This window comes from Labrus mixtus, chromosome 22 (assembly GCF_963584025.1).
Source record: "Labrus mixtus chromosome 22, fLabMix1.1, whole genome shotgun sequence".
NCBI classification, from domain to species: Eukaryota; Metazoa; Chordata; class Actinopteri; order Labriformes; family Labridae; genus Labrus; species Labrus mixtus.
Window position 1 is genome coordinate 1,903,216 of NC_083633.1, and position 19,647 is coordinate 1,922,862.

The 19,647-nt window shown below is 48.8% G+C and overlaps 28 non-coding genes across 28 annotated transcripts; all 28 read right to left on the bottom strand.

Annotated features, from left to right (window-relative positions):
• Window positions 1-42: 42 nt before the first annotated feature.
• On the bottom strand, window positions 43-233 carry LOC132957455 (U2 spliceosomal RNA). The gene has a single exon (XR_009666659.1). It is a non-coding gene; the product is annotated as a U2 spliceosomal RNA (small nuclear RNA).
• A 493-nt stretch (window positions 234-726) lies between these two features.
• On the bottom strand, window positions 727-890 carry LOC132957115 (U1 spliceosomal RNA). Its single transcript, XR_009666333.1, has one exon. It is a non-coding gene; the product is annotated as a U1 spliceosomal RNA (small nuclear RNA).
• A 567-nt stretch (window positions 891-1,457) lies between these two features.
• Window positions 1,458-1,648, bottom strand: LOC132956904 (U2 spliceosomal RNA). Its single transcript, XR_009666157.1, has one exon. It is a non-coding gene; the product is annotated as a U2 spliceosomal RNA (small nuclear RNA).
• Window positions 1,649-2,141: 493 nt separating this feature from the next.
• LOC132957116 (U1 spliceosomal RNA) lies at window positions 2,142-2,305 on the bottom strand. Its single transcript, XR_009666334.1, has one exon. It is a non-coding gene; the product is annotated as a U1 spliceosomal RNA (small nuclear RNA).
• A 573-nt stretch (window positions 2,306-2,878) lies between these two features.
• LOC132956910 (U2 spliceosomal RNA) lies at window positions 2,879-3,069 on the bottom strand. Its single transcript, XR_009666163.1, has one exon. It is a non-coding gene; the product is annotated as a U2 spliceosomal RNA (small nuclear RNA).
• A 493-nt stretch (window positions 3,070-3,562) lies between these two features.
• Window positions 3,563-3,726, bottom strand: LOC132957168 (U1 spliceosomal RNA). Its single transcript, XR_009666384.1, has one exon. It is a non-coding gene; the product is annotated as a U1 spliceosomal RNA (small nuclear RNA).
• A 547-nt stretch (window positions 3,727-4,273) lies between these two features.
• LOC132957456 (U2 spliceosomal RNA) lies at window positions 4,274-4,464 on the bottom strand. The gene has a single exon (XR_009666660.1). It is a non-coding gene; the product is annotated as a U2 spliceosomal RNA (small nuclear RNA).
• A 493-nt stretch (window positions 4,465-4,957) lies between these two features.
• Window positions 4,958-5,121, bottom strand: LOC132957169 (U1 spliceosomal RNA). The gene has a single exon (XR_009666385.1). It is a non-coding gene; the product is annotated as a U1 spliceosomal RNA (small nuclear RNA).
• A 553-nt stretch (window positions 5,122-5,674) lies between these two features.
• LOC132956911 (U2 spliceosomal RNA) lies at window positions 5,675-5,865 on the bottom strand. The gene has a single exon (XR_009666164.1). It is a non-coding gene; the product is annotated as a U2 spliceosomal RNA (small nuclear RNA).
• A 493-nt stretch (window positions 5,866-6,358) lies between these two features.
• LOC132957170 (U1 spliceosomal RNA) lies at window positions 6,359-6,522 on the bottom strand. The gene has a single exon (XR_009666386.1). It is a non-coding gene; the product is annotated as a U1 spliceosomal RNA (small nuclear RNA).
• A 557-nt stretch (window positions 6,523-7,079) lies between these two features.
• Window positions 7,080-7,270, bottom strand: LOC132957457 (U2 spliceosomal RNA). The gene has a single exon (XR_009666661.1). It is a non-coding gene; the product is annotated as a U2 spliceosomal RNA (small nuclear RNA).
• Window positions 7,271-7,763: 493 nt separating this feature from the next.
• LOC132957118 (U1 spliceosomal RNA) lies at window positions 7,764-7,927 on the bottom strand. Its single transcript, XR_009666336.1, has one exon. It is a non-coding gene; the product is annotated as a U1 spliceosomal RNA (small nuclear RNA).
• Window positions 7,928-8,490: 563 nt separating this feature from the next.
• On the bottom strand, window positions 8,491-8,681 carry LOC132957458 (U2 spliceosomal RNA). The gene has a single exon (XR_009666662.1). It is a non-coding gene; the product is annotated as a U2 spliceosomal RNA (small nuclear RNA).
• Window positions 8,682-9,174: 493 nt separating this feature from the next.
• On the bottom strand, window positions 9,175-9,338 carry LOC132957262 (U1 spliceosomal RNA). The gene has a single exon (XR_009666474.1). It is a non-coding gene; the product is annotated as a U1 spliceosomal RNA (small nuclear RNA).
• Window positions 9,339-9,915: 577 nt separating this feature from the next.
• On the bottom strand, window positions 9,916-10,106 carry LOC132957459 (U2 spliceosomal RNA). The gene has a single exon (XR_009666663.1). It is a non-coding gene; the product is annotated as a U2 spliceosomal RNA (small nuclear RNA).
• A 493-nt stretch (window positions 10,107-10,599) lies between these two features.
• On the bottom strand, window positions 10,600-10,763 carry LOC132957119 (U1 spliceosomal RNA). Its single transcript, XR_009666337.1, has one exon. It is a non-coding gene; the product is annotated as a U1 spliceosomal RNA (small nuclear RNA).
• Window positions 10,764-11,330: 567 nt separating this feature from the next.
• Window positions 11,331-11,521, bottom strand: LOC132956905 (U2 spliceosomal RNA). The gene has a single exon (XR_009666158.1). It is a non-coding gene; the product is annotated as a U2 spliceosomal RNA (small nuclear RNA).
• A 493-nt stretch (window positions 11,522-12,014) lies between these two features.
• LOC132957120 (U1 spliceosomal RNA) lies at window positions 12,015-12,178 on the bottom strand. Its single transcript, XR_009666338.1, has one exon. It is a non-coding gene; the product is annotated as a U1 spliceosomal RNA (small nuclear RNA).
• A 573-nt stretch (window positions 12,179-12,751) lies between these two features.
• Window positions 12,752-12,942, bottom strand: LOC132956912 (U2 spliceosomal RNA). Its single transcript, XR_009666165.1, has one exon. It is a non-coding gene; the product is annotated as a U2 spliceosomal RNA (small nuclear RNA).
• Window positions 12,943-13,435: 493 nt separating this feature from the next.
• LOC132957171 (U1 spliceosomal RNA) lies at window positions 13,436-13,599 on the bottom strand. The gene has a single exon (XR_009666387.1). It is a non-coding gene; the product is annotated as a U1 spliceosomal RNA (small nuclear RNA).
• A 557-nt stretch (window positions 13,600-14,156) lies between these two features.
• Window positions 14,157-14,347, bottom strand: LOC132957460 (U2 spliceosomal RNA). The gene has a single exon (XR_009666664.1). It is a non-coding gene; the product is annotated as a U2 spliceosomal RNA (small nuclear RNA).
• Window positions 14,348-14,839: 492 nt separating this feature from the next.
• On the bottom strand, window positions 14,840-15,003 carry LOC132957081 (U1 spliceosomal RNA). Its single transcript, XR_009666301.1, has one exon. It is a non-coding gene; the product is annotated as a U1 spliceosomal RNA (small nuclear RNA).
• A 573-nt stretch (window positions 15,004-15,576) lies between these two features.
• On the bottom strand, window positions 15,577-15,767 carry LOC132957461 (U2 spliceosomal RNA). The gene has a single exon (XR_009666665.1). It is a non-coding gene; the product is annotated as a U2 spliceosomal RNA (small nuclear RNA).
• A 492-nt stretch (window positions 15,768-16,259) lies between these two features.
• On the bottom strand, window positions 16,260-16,423 carry LOC132957121 (U1 spliceosomal RNA). The gene has a single exon (XR_009666339.1). It is a non-coding gene; the product is annotated as a U1 spliceosomal RNA (small nuclear RNA).
• A 567-nt stretch (window positions 16,424-16,990) lies between these two features.
• LOC132957463 (U2 spliceosomal RNA) lies at window positions 16,991-17,181 on the bottom strand. Its single transcript, XR_009666667.1, has one exon. It is a non-coding gene; the product is annotated as a U2 spliceosomal RNA (small nuclear RNA).
• Window positions 17,182-17,674: 493 nt separating this feature from the next.
• On the bottom strand, window positions 17,675-17,838 carry LOC132957122 (U1 spliceosomal RNA). Its single transcript, XR_009666340.1, has one exon. It is a non-coding gene; the product is annotated as a U1 spliceosomal RNA (small nuclear RNA).
• A 563-nt stretch (window positions 17,839-18,401) lies between these two features.
• Window positions 18,402-18,592, bottom strand: LOC132957464 (U2 spliceosomal RNA). The gene has a single exon (XR_009666668.1). It is a non-coding gene; the product is annotated as a U2 spliceosomal RNA (small nuclear RNA).
• Window positions 18,593-19,085: 493 nt separating this feature from the next.
• LOC132957263 (U1 spliceosomal RNA) lies at window positions 19,086-19,249 on the bottom strand. The gene has a single exon (XR_009666475.1). It is a non-coding gene; the product is annotated as a U1 spliceosomal RNA (small nuclear RNA).
• Between the last annotated feature and the right edge of the window lie 398 nt (window positions 19,250-19,647).

Consider the following 19,647-nt stretch of genomic DNA (forward strand, 5'->3'; position numbering starts at 1 on the left):
AAACGCAGCGGAAAGAAAGGATTATTTTAAACATTGAAGAGAGGAGGGTGCACCGTTCCCGGAGGTACTGCAATACCGGGTCGATGCGTGGAGTGGACGGAGCAAGCCCCTGTTCCATCTCCCAAGTCCAAAAATCAATTTAATATATGGTCCCCGGGTAGGGGACGTATCAGATATTAAACTGATAAGAACAGATACTACACTTGATCTTAGCCAAAAGGCCGAGAAGCGATGCCCCTGATAGGCTAAGGCCGGCATCACATTCCCCATACAGTCCTCCTCGCCCATGGCCCCGGCAAGCGAGCGTTGCTTTTCAGTGACGATCGCTAAAAACGGAAGAGCAAACCCTTTGATCGAAGCACCTTTAAGACACATGCCTTACGTCAAGCTCTGAAAAATGACTTCAAACCCTCAACCACCAGATTTATCTGCAGCAGACTGAAGTGAACCAGAAGACAGGAGAAGATTGGGGCCTTTTATTGGCCCACAGCCGTTCTGTAAGGCAGATGTGCCGTGACTGGGATTTCACATTGATCAGAGCAAGGGCTGCTGAATCTGAAACAAATTTGATTGACGAGCGATATTGTGATCTAGCACTAGCAAAGAAACTGGCTGTGCATAGCTTTAAGCCACCTTTGAAATTCTTGTCGTCTGTCTGTCGCTACAGCCAGGTTGGAAGGCAGCGTCTCCCTATCTGTTTCCCCCTTATTACTTTTGACAATCCATCAGGGGAGAGCGCGAACGCAGTCCCCCACTACCACAAATTATGCAGTCGAGATTCCCACATTTGGGGAATTCGCATAGGTCAGCCCCGCCGGAGTGCAATGGCCAGGCCTCGCCATGGGTGAACCACCTTCTTGATCATGGTATCTCCCCTGCCAGGTAAGTATGACTTGTACGGCTCAGGGCAAAAGGAGTCCTTCACAGGACCATCGCCCTCACTGACGGTCCCAACAACATGCAAACCACCGAAATCAGAGTTTTCTGCACTGGGTGTCCCTTCTACTTGTCCTCAACACAGAGGAAAGTTTTGTGTTGAGGCCCGGTAGGGCTTGTCTTTCTACATTCAAGTGGAGAAATAAGGCTCACCATTCTAACAGGAAGTGCCACACTTCCACATCAAAGCCGACCGATAGCTACCGCCAGTGTGTGTGTGTGTGTTTTTTTACCGCCAACAAAAGAACAGTCGAAGCAGCAGCTAGGCCAGAAACACTTTGCAACAATAACTGTTGATATGTTATTGTGTGTCTGTGTGCTACTACAGCAATAGCATACACAGAGTGGCAAATGGGGGAACTGGCACACAAATAACCCCCAACCTGACTAAAATTCCAGTTCATTTCAAAAAGCTTGAGTCCCGGCAGCATGTCAACGCAGTGACAAAGCCAGGCCAGACTCACACACACATTTCTCTTAAACGCAGCGGAAAGAAAGGATTATTTTAAACACTGAAGAGAGGAGGGTGCACCGTTCCCGGAGGTACTGCAATACCGGGTCGATGCGTGGAGTGGACGGAGCAAGCCACTGTTCCATCTCCCAAGTCCAAAAATCAATTTAATATATGGTCCCCGGGTAGGGGACGTATCAGATATTAAACTGATAAGAACAGATACTACACTTGATCTTAGCCAAAAGGCCGAGAAGCGATGCCCCTGATAGGCTAAGGCCGGCATCACATTCCCCATACAGTCCTCCTCGCCCATGGCCCCGGCAAGCGAGCGTTGCTTTTCAGTGACGATCGCTAAAAACGGAAGAGCAAACCCTTTGATCGAAGCACCTTTAAGACACATGCCTTACGTCAAGCTCTGAAAAATGACTTCAAACCCTCAACCACCAGATTTATCTGCAGCAGACTGAAGTGAACCAGAAGACAGGAGAAGATTGGGGCCTTTTATTGGCCCACAGCCGTTCTGTAAGGCAGATGTGCCGTGACTGGGATTTCACATTGATCAGAGCAAGGGCTGCTGAATCTGAAACAAAGTTGATTGACGAGCGATATTGTGATCTAGCACTAGCAAAGAAACTGGCTGTGCATAGCTTTAAGCCACCTTTGAAATTCTTGTCGTCTGTCTGTCGCTACAGCCAGGTTGGAAGGCAGCGTGTCCCTATCTGTTTCCCCCTTATTACTTTTGACAATCCATCAGGGGAGAGCGCGAACGCAGTCCCCCACTACCACAAATTATGCAGTCGAGATTCCCACATTTGGGGAATTCGCATAGGTCAGCCCCGCCGGAGTGCAATGGCCAGGCCTCGCCATGGGTGAACCACCTTCTTGATCATGGTATCTCCCCTGCCAGGTAAGTATGAGTTGTACGGCTCAGGGCAAAAGGAGTCCTTCACAGGACCATCGCCCTCACTGACGGTCCCAACAACATGCAAACCACCGAAATCAGAGTTTTCTGCACTGGGTGTCCCTTCTACTTGTCCTCAACACAGAGGAAAGTTTTGTGTTGAGGCCCGGTAGGGCTTGTCTTTCTACATTCAAGTGGAGAAATAAGGCTCACCATTCTAACAGGAAGTGCCACACTTCCACATCAAAGCCGACCGATAGCTACCGCCAGTGTGTGTGTGTGTGTGTGTGTTTTTTTACCGCCAACAAAAGAACAGTCGAAGCAGCAGCTAGGCCAGAAACACTTTGCAACAATAACTGTTGATATGTTATTGTGTGTCTGTGTGCTACTACAGCAATAGCATACACAGAGTGGCAAATGGGGGAACTGGCACACAAATAACCCCCAACCTGACTAAAATTCCAGTTCATTTCAAAAAGCTTGAGTCCCGGCAGCATGTCAACGCAGTGACAAAGCCAGGCCAGACTCACACACACATTTCTCTTAAACGCAGCGGAAAGAAAGGATTATTTTAAACACTGAAGAGAAGAGGGTGCACCGTTCCCGGAGGTACTGCAATACTGGGTCGATGCGTGGAGTGGACGGAGCAAGCCCCTGTTCCATCTCCCAAGTCCAAAAATCAATTTAATATATGGTCCCCGGGTAGGGGACGTATCAGATATTAAACTGATAAGAACAGATACTACACTTGATCTTAGCCAAAAGGCCGAGAAGCGATGCCCCTGATAGGCTAAGGCCGGCATTACATTCCCCATACAGTCCTCCTCGCCCATGGCCCCGGCAAGCGAGCGTTGCTTTTCAGTGACGATCGCTAAAAACGGAAGAGCAAACCCTTTGATCGAAGCACCTTTAAGACACATGCCTTACGTCAAGCTCTGAAAAATGACTTCAAACCCTCAACCACCAGATTTATCTGCAGCAGACTGAAGTGAACCAGAAGACAGGAGAAGATTGGGGCCTTTTATTGGCCCACAGCCGTTCTGTAAGGCAGATGTGCCGTGACTGGGATTTCACATTGATCAGAGCAAGGGCTGCTGAATCTGAAACAAATTTGATTGACGAGCGATATTGTGATCTAGCACTAGCAAAGAAACTGGCTGTGCATAGCTTTAAGCCACCTTTGAAATTCTTGTCGTCTGTCTGTCGCTACAGCCAGGTTGGAAGGCAGCGTCTCCCTATCTGTTTCCCCCTTATTACTTTTGACAATCCATCAGGGGAGAGCGCGAACGCAGTCCCCCACTACCACAAATTATGCAGTCGAGATTCCCACATTTGGGGAATTCGCATAGGTCAGCCCCGCCGGTGTGCAATGGCCAGGCCTCGCCATGGGTGAACCACCTTCTTGATCATGGTATCTCCCCTGCCAGGTAAGTATGAGTTGTACGGCTCAGGGCAAAAGGAGTCCTTCACAGGACCCAACAACATGCAAACCACCGAAATCAGAGTTTTCTGCACTGGGTGTCCCTTCTACTTGTCCTCAACACAGAGGAAAGTTTTGTGTTGAGGCCCGGTAGGGCTTGTCTTTCTACATTCAAGTGGAGAAATAAGGCTCACCATTCTAACAGGAAGTGCCACACTTCCACATCAAAGCCGACCGATAGCTACCGCCAGTGTGTGTGTGTGTGTTTTTTTACCGCCAACAAAAGAACAGTCGAAGCAGCAGCTAGGCCAGAAACACTTTGCAACAATAACTGTTGATATGTTATTGTGTGTCTGTGTGCTACTACAGCAATAGCATACACAGAGTGGCAAATGGGGGAACTGGCACACAAATAACCCCCAACCTGACTAAAATTCCAGTTCATTTCAAAAAGCTTGAGTCCCGGCAGCATGTCAACGCAGTGACAAAGCCAGGCCAGACTCACACACACATTTCTCTTAAACGCAGCGGAAAGAAAGGATTATTTTAAACACTGAAGAGAGGAGGGTGCACCGTTCCCGGAGGTACTGCAATACCGGGTCGATGCGTGGAGTGGACGGAGCAAGCCCCTGTTCCATCTCCCAAGTCCAAAAATCAATTTAATATATGGTCCCCGGGTAGGGGACGTATCAGATATTAAACTGATAAGAACAGATACTACACTTGATCTTAGCCAAAAGGCCGAGAAGCGATGCCCCTGATAGGCTAAGGCAGGCATCACATTCCCCATACAGTCCTCCTCGCCCATGGCCCCGGCAAGCGAGCGTTGCTTTTCAGTGACGATCGCTAAAAACGGAAGAGCAAACCCTTTGATCGAAGCACCTTTAAGACACATGCCTTACGTCAAGCTCTGAAAAATGACTTCAAACCCTCAACCACCAGATTTATCTGCAGCAGACTGAAGTGAACCAGAAGACAGGAGAAGATTGGGGCCTTTTATTGGCCCACAGCCGTTCTGTAAGGCAGATGTGCCGTGACTGGGATTTCACATTGATCAGAGCAAGGGCTGCTGAATCTGAAACAAATTTGATTGACGAGCGATATTGTGATCTAGCACTAGCAAAGAAACTGGCTGTGCATAGCTTTAAGCCACCTTTGAAATTCTTGTCGTCTGTCTGTCGCTACAGCCAGGTTGGAAGGCAGCGTCTCCCTATCTGTTTCCCCCTTATTACTTTTGACAATCCATCAGGGGAGAGCGCGAACGCAGTCCCCCACTACCACAAATTATGCAGTCGAGATTCCCACATTTGGGGAATTCGCATAGGTCAGCCCCGCCGGTGTGCAATGGCCAGGCCTCGCCATGGGTGAACCACCTTCTTGATCATGGTATCTCCCCTGCCAGGTAAGTATGAGTTGTACGGCTCAGGGCAAAAGGAGTCCTTCACAGGACCCAACAACATGCAAACCACCGAAATCAGAGTTTTCTGCACTGGGTGTCCCTTCTACTTGTCCTCAACACAGAGGAAAGTTTTGTGTTGAGGCCCGGTAGGGCTTGTCTTTCTACATTCAAGTGGAGAAATAAGGCTCACCATTCTAACAGGAAGTGCCACACTTCCACATCAAAGCCGACCGATAGCTACCGCCAGTGTGTGTGTGTGTGTGTGTGTTTTTTTACCGCCAACAAAAGAACAGTCGAAGCAGCAGCTAGGCCAGAAACACTTTGCAACAATAACTGTTGATATGTTATTGTGTGTCTGTGTGCTACTACAGCAATAGCATACACAGAGTGGCAAATGGGGGAACTGGCACACAAATAACCCCCAACCTGACTAAAATTCCAGTTCATTTCAAAAAGCTTGAGTCCCGGCAGCATGTCAACGCAGTGACAAAGCCAGGCCAGACTCACACACACATTTCTCTTAAACGCAGCGGAAAGAAAGGATTATTTTAAACACTGAAGAGAAGAGGGTGCACCGTTCCCGGAGGTACTGCAATACTGGGTCGATGCGTGGAGTGGACGGAGCAAGCCCCTGTTCCATCTCCCAAGTCCAAAAATCAATTTAATATATGGTCCCCGGGTAGGGGACGTATCAGATATTAAACTGATAAGAACAGATACTACACTTGATCTTAGCCAAAAGGCCGAGAAGCGATGCCCCTGATAGGCTAAGGCCGGCATTACATTCCCCATACAGTCCTCCTCGCCCATGGCCCCGGCAAGCGAGCGTTGCTTTTCAGTGACGATCGCTAAAAACGGAAGAGCAAACCCTTTGATCGAAGCACCTTTAAGACACATGCCTTACGTCAAGCTCTGAAAAATGACTTCAAACCCTCAACCACCAGATTTATCTGCAGCAGACTGAAGTGAACCAGAAGACAGGAGAAGATTGGGGCCTTTTATTGGCCCACAGCCGTTCTGTAAGGCAGATGTGCCGTGACTGGGATTTCACATTGATCAGAGCAAGGGCTGCTGAATCTGAAACAAATTTGATTGACGAGCGATATTGTGATCTAGCACTAGCAAAGAAACTGGCTGTGCATAGCTTTAAGCCACCTTTGAAATTCTTGTCGTCTGTCTGTCGCTACAGCCAGGTTGGAAGGCAGCGTCTCCCTATCTGTTTCCCCCTTATTACTTTTGACAATCCATCAGGGGAGAGCGCGAACGCAGTCCCCCACTACCACAAATTATGCAGTCGAGATTCCCACATTTGGGGAATTCGCATAGGTCAGCCCCGCCGGTGTGCAATGGCCAGGCCTCGCCATGGGTGAACCACCTTCTTGATCATGGTATCTCCCCTGCCAGGTAAGTATGAGTTGTACGGCTCAGGGCAAAAGGAGTCCTTCACAGGACCCAACAACATGCAAACCACCGAAATCAGAGTTTTCTGCACTGGGTGTCCCTTCTACTTGTCCTCAACACAGAGGAAAGTTTTGTGTTGAGGCCCGGTAGGGCTTGTCTTTCTACATTCAAGTGGAGAAATAAGGCTCACCATTCTAACAGGAAGTGCCACACTTCCACATCAAAGCCGACCGATAGCTACCGCCAGTGTGTGTGTGTGTGTGTGTGTGTGTTTTTTTACCGCCAACAAAAGAACAGTCGAAGCAGCAGCTAGGCCAGAAACACTTTGCAACAATAACTGTTGATATGTTATTGTGTGTCTGTGTGCTACTACAGCAATAGCATACACAGAGTGGCAAATGGGGGAACTGGCACACAAATAACCCCCAACCTGACTAAAATTCCAGTTCATTTCAAAAAGCTTGAGTCCCGGCAGCATGTCAACGCAGTGACAAAGCCAGGCCAGACTCACACACACATTTCTCTTAAACGCAGCGGAAAGAAAGGATTATTTTAAACACTGAAGAGAGGAGGGTGCACCGTTCCCGGAGGTACTGCAATACCGGGTCGATGCGTGGAGTGGACGGAGCAAGCCCCTGTTCCATCTCCCAAGTCCAAAAATCAATTTAATATATGGTCCCCGGGTAGGGGACGTATCAGATATTAAACTGATAAGAACAGATACTACACTTGATCTTAGCCAAAAGGCCGAGAAGCGATGCCCCTGATAGGCTAAGGCCGGCATCACATTCCCCATACAGTCCTCCTCGCCCATGGCCCCGGCAAGCGAGCGTTGCTTTTCAGTGACGATCGCTAAAAACGGAAGAGCAAACCCTTTGATCGAAGCACCTTTAAGACACATGCCTTACGTCAAGCTCTGAAAAATGACTTCAAACCCTCAACCACCAGATTTATCTGCAGCAGACTGAAGTGAACCAGAAGACAGGAGAAGATTGGGGCCTTTTATTGGCCCACAGCCGTTCTGTAAGGCAGATGTGCCGTGACTGGGATTTCACATTGATCAGAGCAAGGGCTGCTGAATCTGAAACAAAGTTGATTGACGAGCGATATTGTGATCTAGCACTAGCGAAGAAACTGGCTGTGCATAGCTTTAAGCCACCTTTGAAATTTTTGTCGTCTGTCTGTCACTACAGCCAGGTTGGAAGGCAGCGTCTCCCTATCTGTTTCCCCCTTAATACTTTTGACAATCCATCAGGGGAGAGCGCGAACGCAGTCCCCCACTACCACAAATTATGCAGTCGAGATTCCCACATTTGGGGAATTCGCATAGGTCAGCCCCGCCGGAGTGCAATGGCCAGGCCTCGCCATGGGTGAACCACCTTCTTGATCATGGTATCTCCCCTGCCAGGTAAGTATGAGTTGTACGGCTCAGGGCAAAAGGAGTCCTTCACAGGACCATCGCCCTCACTGACGGTCCCAACAACATGCAAACCACCGAAATCAGAGTTTTCTGCACTGGGTGTCCCTTCTACTTGTCCTCAACACAGAGGAAAGTTTTGTGTTGAGGCCCGGTAGGGCTTGTCTTTCTACATTCAAGTGGAGAAATAAGGCTCACCATTCTAACAGGAAGTGCCACACTTCCACATCAAAGCCGACCGATAGCTACCGCCAGTGTGTGTGTGTTTTTTTACCGCCAACAAAAGAACAGTCGAAGCAGCAGCTAGGCCAGAAACACTTTGCAACAATAACTGTTGATATGTTATTGTGTGTCTGTGTGCTACTACAGCAATAGCATACACAGAGTGGCAAATGGGGGAACTGGCACACAAATAACCCCCAACCTGACTAAAATTCCAGTTCATTTCAAAAAGCTTGAGTCCCGGCAGCATGTCAACGCAGTGACAAAGCCAGGCCAGACTCACACACACATTTCTCTTAAACGCAGCGGAAAGAAAGGATTATTTTAAACACTGAAGAGAGGAGGGTGCACCGTTCCCGGAGGTACTGCAATACCGGGTCGATGCGTGGAGTGGACGGAGCAAGCCCCTGTTCCATCTCCCAAGTCCAAAAATCAATTTAATATATGGTCCCCGGGTAGGGGACGTATCAGATATTAAACTGATAAGAACAGATACTACACTTGATCTTAGCCAAAAGGCCGAGAAGCGATGCCCCTGATAGGCTAAGGCCGGCATCACATTCCCCATACAGTCCTCCTCGCCCATGGCCCCGGCAAGCGAGCGTTGCTTTTCAGTGACGATCGCTAAAAACGGAAGAGCAAACCCTTTGATCGAAGCACCTTTAAGACACATGCCTTACGTCAAGCTCTGAAAAATGACTTCAAACCCTCAACCACCAGATTTATCTGCAGCAGACTGAAGTGAACCAGAAGACAGGAGAAGATTGGGGCCTTTTATTGGCCCACAGCCGTTCTGTAAGGCAGATGTGCCGTGACTGGGATTTCACATTGATCAGAGCAAGGGCTGCTGAATCTGAAACAAAGTTGATTGACGAGCGATATTGTGATCTAGCACTAGCAAAGAAACTGGCTGTGCATAGCTTTAAGCCACCTTTGAAATTCTTGTCGTCTGTCTGTCGCTACAGCCAGGTTGGAAGGCAGCGTCTCCCTATCTGTTTCCCCCTTATTACTTTTGACAATCCATCAGTGGAGAGCGCGAACGCAGTCCCCCACTACCACAAATTATGCAGTCGAGATTCCCACATTTGGGGAATTCGCATAGGTCAGCCCCGCCGGAGTGCAATGGCCAGGCCTCGCCATGGGTGAACCACCTTCTTGATCATGGTATCTCCCCTGCCAGGTAAGTATGAGTTGTATGGCTCAGGGCAAAAGGAGTCCTTCACAGGACCATCGCCCTCACTGACGGTCCCAACAACATGCAAACCACCGAAATCAGAGTTTTCTGCACTGGGTGTCCCTTCTACTTGTCCTCAACACAGAGGAAAGTTTTGTGTTGAGGCCCGGTAGGGCTTGTCTTTCTACATTCAAGTGGAGAAATAAGGCTCACCATTCTAACAGGAAGTGCCACACTTCCACATCAAAGCCGACCGATAGCTACCGCCAGTGTGTGTGTGTGTGTGTGTGTGTGTTTTTTTACCGCCAACAAAAGAACAGTCGAAGCAGCAGCTAGGCCAGAAACACTTTGCAACAATAACTGTTGATATGTTATTGTGTGTCTGTGTGCTACTACAGCAATAGCATACACAGAGTGGCAAATGGGGGAACTGGCACACAAATAACCCCCAACCTGACTAAAATTCCAGTTCATTTCAAAAAGCTTGAGTCCCGGCAGCATGTCAACGCAGTGACAAAGCCAGGCCAGACTCACACACACATTTCTCTTAAACGCAGCGGAAAGAAAGGATTATTTTAAACATTGAAGAGAGGAGGGTGCACCGTTCCCGGAGGTACTGCAATACCGGGTCGATGCGTGGAGTGGACGGAGCAAGCCCCTGTTCCATCTCCCAAGTCCAAAAATCAATTTAATATATGGTCCCCGGGTAGGGGACGTATCAGATATTAAACTGATAAGAACAGATACTACACTTGATCTTAGCCAAAAGGCCGAGAAGCGATGCCCCTGATAGGCTAAGGCCGGCATCACATTCCCCATACAGTCCTCCTCGCCCATGGCCCCGGCAAGCGAGCGTTGCTTTTCAGTGACGATCGCTAAAAACGGAAGAGCAAACCCTTTGATCGAAGCACCTTTAAGACACATGCCTTACGTCAAGCTCTGAAAAATGACTTCAAACCCTCAACCACCAGATTTATCTGCAGCAGACTGAAGTGAACCAGAAGACAGGAGAAGATTGGGGCCTTTTATTGGCCCACAGCCGTTCTGTAAGGCAGATGTGCCGTGACTGGGATTTCACATTGATCAGAGCAAGGGCTGCTGAATCTGAAACAAATTTGATTGACGAGCGATATTGTGATCTAGCACTAGCAAAGAAACTGGCTGTGCATAGCTTTAAGCCACCTTTGAAATTCTTGTCGTCTGTCTGTCGCTACAGCCAGGTTGGAAGGCAGCGTCTCCCTATCTGTTTCCCCCTTATTACTTTTGACAATCCATCAGGGGAGAGCGCGAACGCAGTCCCCCACTACCACAAATTATGCAGTCGAGATTCCCACATTTGGGGAATTCGCATAGGTCAGCCCCGCCGGAGTGCAATGGCCAGGCCTCGCCATGGGTGAACCACCTTCTTGATCATGGTATCTCCCCTGCCAGGTAAGTATGACTTGTACGGCTCAGGGCAAAAGGAGTCCTTCACAGGACCATCGCCCTCACTGACGGTCCCAACAACATGCAAACCACCGAAATCAGAGTTTTCTGCACTGGGTGTCCCTTCTACTTGTCCTCAACACAGAGGAAAGTTTTGTGTTGAGGCCCGGTAGGGCTTGTCTTTCTACATTCAAGTGGAGAAATAAGGCTCACCATTCTAACAGGAAGTGCCACACTTCCACATCAAAGCCGACCGATAGCTACCGCCAGTGTGTGTGTGTGTGTTTTTTTACCGCCAACAAAAGAACAGTCGAAGCAGCAGCTAGGCCAGAAACACTTTGCAACAATAACTGTTGATATGTTATTGTGTGTCTGTGTGCTACTACAGCAATAGCATACACAGAGTGGCAAATGGGGGAACTGGCACACAAATAACCCCCAACCTGACTAAAATTCCAGTTCATTTCAAAAAGCTTGAGTCCCGGCAGCATGTCAACGCAGTGACAAAGCCAGGCCAGACTCACACACACATTTCTCTTAAACGCAGCGGAAAGAAAGGATTATTTTAAACACTGAAGAGAGGAGGGTGCACCGTTCCCGGAGGTACTGCAATACCGGGTCGATGCGTGGAGTGGACGGAGCAAGCCACTGTTCCATCTCCCAAGTCCAAAAATCAATTTAATATATGGTCCCCGGGTAGGGGACGTATCAGATATTAAACTGATAAGAACAGATACTACACTTGATCTTAGCCAAAAGGCCGAGAAGCGATGCCCCTGATAGGCTAAGGCCGGCATCACATTCCCCATACAGTCCTCCTCGCCCATGGCCCCGGCAAGCGAGCGTTGCTTTTCAGTGACGATCGCTAAAAACGGAAGAGCAAACCCTTTGATCGAAGCACCTTTAAGACACATGCCTTACGTCAAGCTCTGAAAAATGACTTCAAACCCTCAACCACCAGATTTATCTGCAGCAGACTGAAGTGAACCAGAAGACAGGAGAAGATTGGGGCCTTTTATTGGCCCACAGCCGTTCTGTAAGGCAGATGTGCCGTGACTGGGATTTCACATTGATCAGAGCAAGGGCTGCTGAATCTGAAACAAAGTTGATTGACGAGCGATATTGTGATCTAGCACTAGCAAAGAAACTGGCTGTGCATAGCTTTAAGCCACCTTTGAAATTCTTGTCGTCTGTCTGTCGCTACAGCCAGGTTGGAAGGCAGCGTGTCCCTATCTGTTTCCCCCTTATTACTTTTGACAATCCATCAGGGGAGAGCGCGAACGCAGTCCCCCACTACCACAAATTATGCAGTCGAGATTCCCACATTTGGGGAATTCGCATAGGTCAGCCCCGCCGGAGTGCAATGGCCAGGCCTCGCCATGGGTGAACCACCTTCTTGATCATGGTATCTCCCCTGCCAGGTAAGTATGAGTTGTACGGCTCAGGGCAAAAGGAGTCCTTCACAGGACCATCGCCCTCACTGACGGTCCCAACAACATGCAAACCACCGAAATCAGAGTTTTCTGCACTGGGTGTCCCTTCTACTTGTCCTCAACACAGAGGAAAGTTTTGTGTTGAGGCCCGGTAGGGCTTGTCTTTCTACATTCAAGTGGAGAAATAAGGCTCACCATTCTAACAGGAAGTGCCACACTTCCACATCAAAGCCGACCGATAGCTACCGCCAGTGTGTGTGTGTGTGTGTGTGTTTTTTTACCGCCAACAAAAGAACAGTCGAAGCAGCAGCTAGGCCAGAAACACTTTGCAACAATAACTGTTGATATGTTATTGTGTGTCTGTGTGCTACTACAGCAATAGCATACACAGAGTGGCAAATGGGGGAACTGGCACACAAATAACCCCCAACCTGACTAAAATTCCAGTTCATTTCAAAAAGCTTGAGTCCCGGCAGCATGTCAACGCAGTGACAAAGCCAGGCCAGACTCACACACACATTTCTCTTAAACGCAGCGGAAAGAAAGGATTATTTTAAACACTGAAGAGAAGAGGGTGCACCGTTCCCGGAGGTACTGCAATACTGGGTCGATGCGTGGAGTGGACGGAGCAAGCCCCTGTTCCATCTCCCAAGTCCAAAAATCAATTTAATATATGGTCCCCGGGTAGGGGACGTATCAGATATTAAACTGATAAGAACAGATACTACACTTGATCTTAGCCAAAAGGCCGAGAAGCGATGCCCCTGATAGGCTAAGGCCGGCATTACATTCCCCATACAGTCCTCCTCGCCCATGGCCCCGGCAAGCGAGCGTTGCTTTTCAGTGACGATCGCTAAAAACGGAAGAGCAAACCCTTTGATCGAAGCACCTTTAAGACACATGCCTTACGTCAAGCTCTGAAAAATGACTTCAAACCCTCAACCACCAGATTTATCTGCAGCAGACTGAAGTGAACCAGAAGACAGGAGAAGATTGGGGCCTTTTATTGGCCCACAGCCGTTCTGTAAGGCAGATGTGCCGTGACTGGGATTTCACATTGATCAGAGCAAGGGCTGCTGAATCTGAAACAAATTTGATTGACGAGCGATATTGTGATCTAGCACTAGCAAAGAAACTGGCTGTGCATAGCTTTAAGCCACCTTTGAAATTCTTGTCGTCTGTCTGTCGCTACAGCCAGGTTGGAAGGCAGCGTCTCCCTATCTGTTTCCCCCTTATTACTTTTGACAATCCATCAGGGGAGAGCGCGAACGCAGTCCCCCACTACCACAAATTATGCAGTCGAGATTCCCACATTTGGGGAATTCGCATAGGTCAGCCCCGCCGGTGTGCAATGGCCAGGCCTCGCCATGGGTGAACCACCTTCTTGATCATGGTATCTCCCCTGCCAGGTAAGTATGAGTTGTACGGCTCAGGGCAAAAGGAGTCCTTCACAGGACCCAACAACATGCAAACCACCGAAATCAGAGTTTTCTGCACTGGGTGTCCCTTCTACTTGTCCTCAACACAGAGGAAAGTTTTGTGTTGAGGCCCGGTAGGGCTTGTCTTTCTACATTCAAGTGGAGAAATAAGGCTCACCATTCTAACAGGAAGTGCCACACTTCCACATCAAAGCCGACCGATAGCTACCGCCAGTGTGTGTGTGTGTGTGTGTGTGTGTTTTTTTACCGCCAACAAAAGAACAGTCGAAGCAGCAGCTAGGCCAGAAACACTTTGCAACAATAACTGTTGATATGTTATTGTGTGTCTGTGTGCTACTACAGCAATAGCATACACAGAGTGGCAAATGGGGGAACTGGCACACAAATAACCCCCAACCTGACTAAAATTCCAGTTCATTTCAAAAAGCTTGAGTCCCGGCAGCATGTCAACGCAGTGACAAAGCCAGGCCAGACTCACACACACATTTCTCTTAAACGCAGCGGAAAGAAAGGATTATTTTAAACACTGAAGAGAGGAGGGTGCACCGTTCCCGGAGGTACTGCAATACCGGGTCGATGCGTGGAGTGGACGGAGCAAGCCCCTGTTCCATCTCCCAAGTCCAAAAATCAATTTAATATATGGTCCCCGGGTAGGGGACGTATCAGATATTAAACTGATAAGAACAGATACTACACTTGATCTTAGCCAAAAGGCCGAGAAGCGATGCCCCTGATAGGCTAAGGCCGGCATCACATTCCCCATACAGTCCTCCTCGCCCATGGCCCCGGCAAGCGAGCGTTGCTTTTCAGTGACGATCGGTAAAACGGAAGAGCAAACCCTTTGATCGAAGCACCTTTAAGACACATGCCTTACGTCAAGCTCTGAAAAATGACTTCAAACCCTCAACCACCAGATTTATCTGCAGCAGACTGAAGTGAACCAAAAGACAGGAGAAGATTGGGGCCTTTTATTGGCCCACAGCCGTTCTGTAAGGCAGATGTGCCGTGACTGGGATTTCACATTGATCAGAGCAAGGGCTGCTGAATCTGAAACAAATTTGATTGACGAGCGATATTGTGATCTAGCACTAGCAAAGAAACTGGCTGTGCATAGCTTTAAGCCACCTTTGAAATTCTTGTCGTCTGTCTGTCGCTACAGCCAGGTTGGAAGGCAGCGTGTCCCTATCTGTTTCCCCCTTATTACTTTTGACAATCCATCAGGGGAGAGCGCGAACGCAGTCCCCCACTACCACAAATTATGCAGTCGAGATTCCCACATTTGGGGAATTCGCATAGGTCAGCCCCGCCGGAGTGCAATGGCCAAGCCTCGCCATGGGTGAACCACCTTCTTGATCATGGTATCTCCCCTGCCAGGTAAGTATGAGTTGTACGGCTCAGGGCAAAAGGAGTCCTTCACAGGACCATCGCCCTCACTGACGGTCCCAACAACATGCAAACCACCGAAATCAGAGTTTTCTGCACTGGGTGTCCCTTCTACTTGTCCTCAACACAGAAGAAAGTTTTGTGTTGAGGCCCGGTAGGGCTTGTCTTTCTACATTCAAGTGGAGAAATAAGGCTCACCATTCTAACAGGAAGTGCCACACTTCCACATCAAAGCCGACCGATAGTTACCGCCAGTGTGTGTGTGTGTGTGTGTGTTTTTTTACCGCCAACAAAAGAACAGTCGAAGCAGCAGCTAGGCCAGAAACACTTTGCAACAATAACTGTTGATATGTTATTGTGTGTCTGTGTGCTACTACAGCAATAGCATACACAGAGTGGCAAATGGGGGAACTGGCACACAAATAACCCCCAACCTGACTAAAATTCCAGTTCATTTCAAAAAGCTTGAGTCCCGGCAGCATGTCAACGCAGTGACAAAGCCAGGCCAGACTCACACACACATTTCTCTTAAACGCAGCGGAAAGAAAGGATTATTTTAAACACTGAAGAGAGGAGGGTGCACCGTTCCCGGAGGTACTGCAATACCGGGTCGATGCGTGGAGTGGACGGAGCAAGCCCCTGTTCCATCTCCCAAGTCCAAAAATCAATTTAATATATGGTCCCCGGGTAGGGGACGTATCAGATATTAAACTGATAAGAACAGATACTACACTTGATCTTAGCCAAAAGGCCGAGAAGCGATGCCCCTGACAGGCTAAGGCCGGCATCACATTCCCCATACAGTCCTCCTCGCCCATGGCCCCGGTAAGCGAGCGTTGCTTTTCAGTGACGATCGCTAAAACGGAAGAGCAAACCCTTTGATCGAAGCACCTTTAAGACACATGCCTTACGTCAAGCTCTGAAAAATGACTTCAAACCCTCAACCACCAGATTTATCTGCAGCAGACTGAAGTGAACCAAAAGACAGGAGAAGATTGGGGCCTTTTATTGGCCCACAGCCGTTCTGTAAGGCAGATGTGCCGTGACTGGGATTTCACATTGATCAGAGCAAGGGCTGCTGAATCTGAAACAAAGTTGATTGACGAGCGATATTGTGATCTAGCACTAGCAAAGAAACTGGCTGTGCATAGCTTTAAGCCACCTTTGAAATTCTTGTCGTCTGTCTGTCGCTACAGCCAGGTTGGAAGGCAGCGTGTCCCTATCTGTTTCCCCCTTATTACTTTTGACAATCCATCAGGGGAGAGCGCGAACGCAGTCCCCCACTACCACAAATTATGCAGTCGAGATTCCCACATTTGGGGAATTCGCATAGGTCAGCCCCGCCGGAGTGCAATGGCCAGGCCTCGCCATGGGTGAACCACCTTCTTGATCATGGTATCTCCCCTGCCAGGTAAGTATGAGTTGTGCGGCTCAGGGCAAAAGGAGTCCTTCACAGGACCATCGCCCTCACTGACGGTCCCAACAACATGCAAACCACCGAAATCAGAGTTTTCTGCACTGGGTGTCCCTTCTACTTGTCCTCAACACAGAGGAAAGTTTTGTGTTGAGGCCCGGTAGGGCTTGTCTTTCTACATTCAAGTGGAGAAATAAGGCTCACCATTCTAACAGGAAGTGCCACACTTCCACATCAAAGCCGACCGATAGCTACCGCCAGTGTGTGTGTGTGTGTTTTTTTACCGCCAACAAAAGAACAGTCGAAGCAGCAGCTAGGCCAGAAACACTTTGCAACAATAACTGTTGATATGTTATTGTGTGTCTGTGTGCTACTACAGCAATAGCATACACAGAGTGGCAAATGGGGGAACTGGCACACAAATAACCCCCAACCTGACTAAAATTCCAGTTCATTTCAAAAAGCTTGAGTCCCGGCAGCATGTCAACGCAGTGACAAAGCCAGGCCAGACTCACACACACATTTCTCTTAAACGCAGCGGAAAGAAAGGATTATTTTAAACACTGAAGAGAGGAGGGTGCACCGTTCCCGGAGGTACTGCAATACCGGGTCGATGCGTGGAGTGGACGGAGCAAGCCCCTGTTCCATCTCCCAAGTCCAAAAATCAATTTAATATATGGTCCCCGGGTAGGGGACGTATCAGATATTAAACTGATAAGAACAGATACTACACTTGATCTTAGCCAAAAGGCCGAGAAGCGATGCCCCTGATAGGCTAAGGCCGGCATCACATTCCCCATACAGTCCTCCTCGCCCATGGCCCCGGCAAGCGAGCGTTGCTTTTCAGTGACGATCGCTAAAAACGGAAGAGCAAACCCTTTGATCGAAGCACCTTTAAGACACATGCCTTACGTCAAGCTCTGAAAAATGACTTCAAACCCTCAACCACCAGATTTATCTGCAGCAGACTGAAGTGAACCAGAAGACAGGAGAAGATTGGGGCCTTTTATTGGCCCACAGCCGTTCTGTAAGGCAGATGTGCCGTGACTGGGATTTCACATTGATCAGAGCAAGGGCTGCTGAATCTGAAACAAAGTTGATTGACGAGCGATATTGTGATCTAGCACTAGCGAAGAAACTGGCTGTGCATAGCTTTAAGCCACCTTTGAAATTTTTGTCGTCTGTCTGTCACTACAGCCAGGTTGGAAGGCAGCGTCTCCCTATCTGTTTCCCCCTTAATACTTTTGACAATCCATCAGGGGAGAGCGCGAACGCAGTCCCCCACTACCACAAATTATGCAGTCGAGATTCCCACATTTGGGGAATTCGCATAGGTCAGCCCCGCCGGAGTGCAATGGCCAGGCCTCGCCATGGGTGAACCACCTTCTTGATCATGGTATCTCCCCTGCCAGGTAAGTATGAGTTGTACGGCTCAGGGCAAAAGGAGTCCTTCACAGGACCATCGCCCTCACTGACGGTCCCAACAACATGCAAACCACCGAAATCAGAGTTTTCTGCACTGGGTGTCCCTTCTACTTGTCCTCAACACAGAGGAAAGTTTTGTGTTGAGGCCCGGTAGGGCTTGTCTTTCTACATTCAAGTGGAGAAATAAGGCTCACCATTCTAACAGGAAGTGCCACACTTCCACATCAAAGCCGACCGATAGCTACCGCCAGTGTGTGTGTGTTTTTTTACCGCCAACAAAAGAACAGTCGAAGCAGCAGCTAGGCCAGAAACACTTTGCAACAATAACTGTTGATATGTTATTGTGTGTCTGTGTGCTACTACAGCAATAGCATACACAGAGTGGCAAATGGGGGAACTGGCACACAAATAACCCCCAACCTGACTAAAATTCCAGTTCATTTCAAAAAGCTTGAGTCCCGGCAGCATGTCAACGCAGTGACAAAGCCAGGCCAGACTCACACACACATTTCTCTTAAACGCAGCGGAAAGAAAGGATTATTTTAAACACTGAAGAGAGGAGGGTGCACCGTTCCCGGAGGTACTGCAATACCGGGTCGATGCGTGGAGTGGACGGAGCAAGCCCCTGTTCCATCTCCCAAGTCCAAAAATCAATTTAATATATGGTCCCCGGGTAGGGGACGTATCAGATATTAAACTGATAAGAACAGATACTACACTTGATCTTAGCCAAAAGGCCGAGAAGCGATGCCCCTGATAGGCTAAGGCCGGCATCACATTCCCCATACAGTCCTCCTCGCCCATGGCCCCGGCAAGCGAGCGTTGCTTTTCAGTGACGATCGCTAAAAACGGAAGAGCAAACCCTTTGATCGAAGCACCTTTAAGACACATGCCTTACGTCAAGCTCTGAAAAATGACTTCAAACCCTCAACCACCAGATTTATCTGCAGCAGACTGAAGTGAACCAGAAGACAGGAGAAGATTGGGGCCTTTTATTGGCCCACAGCCGTTCTGTAAGGCAGATGTGCCGTGACTGGGATTTCACATTGATCAGAGCAAGGGCTGCTGAATCTGAAACAAAGTTGATTGACGAGCGATATTGTGATCTAGCACTAGCAAAGAAACTGGCTGTGCATAGCTTTAAGCCACCTTTGAAATTCTTGTCGTCTGTCTGTCGCTACAGCCAGGTTGGAAGGCAGCGTCTCCCTATCTGTTTCCCCCTTATTACTTTTGACAATCCATCAGTGGAGAGCGCGAACGCAGTCCCCCACTACCACAAATTATGCAGTCGAGATTCCCACATTTGGGGAATTCGCATAGGTCAGCCCCGCCGGAGTGCAATGGCCAGGCCTCGCCATGGGTGAACCACCTTCTTGATCATGGTATCTCCCCTGCCAGGTAAGTATGAGTTGTATGGCTCAGGGCAAAAGGAGTCCTTCACAGGACCATCGCCCTCACTGACGGTCCCAACAACATGCAAACCACCGAAATCAGAGTTTTCTGCACTGGGTGTCCCTTCTACTTGTCCTCAACACAGAGGAAAGTTTTGTGTTGAGGCCCGGTAGGGCTTGTCTTTCTACATTCAAGTGGAGAAATAAGGCTCACCATTCTAACAGGAAGTGCCACACTTCCACATCAAAGCCGACCGATAGCTACCGCCAGTGTGTGTGTGTGTGTGTGTGTGTTTTTTTTTACCGCCAACAAAAGAACAGTCGAAGCAGCAGCTAGGCCAGAAACACTTTGCAACAATAACTGTTGATATGTTATTGTGTGTCTGTGTGCTACTACAGCAATAGCATACACA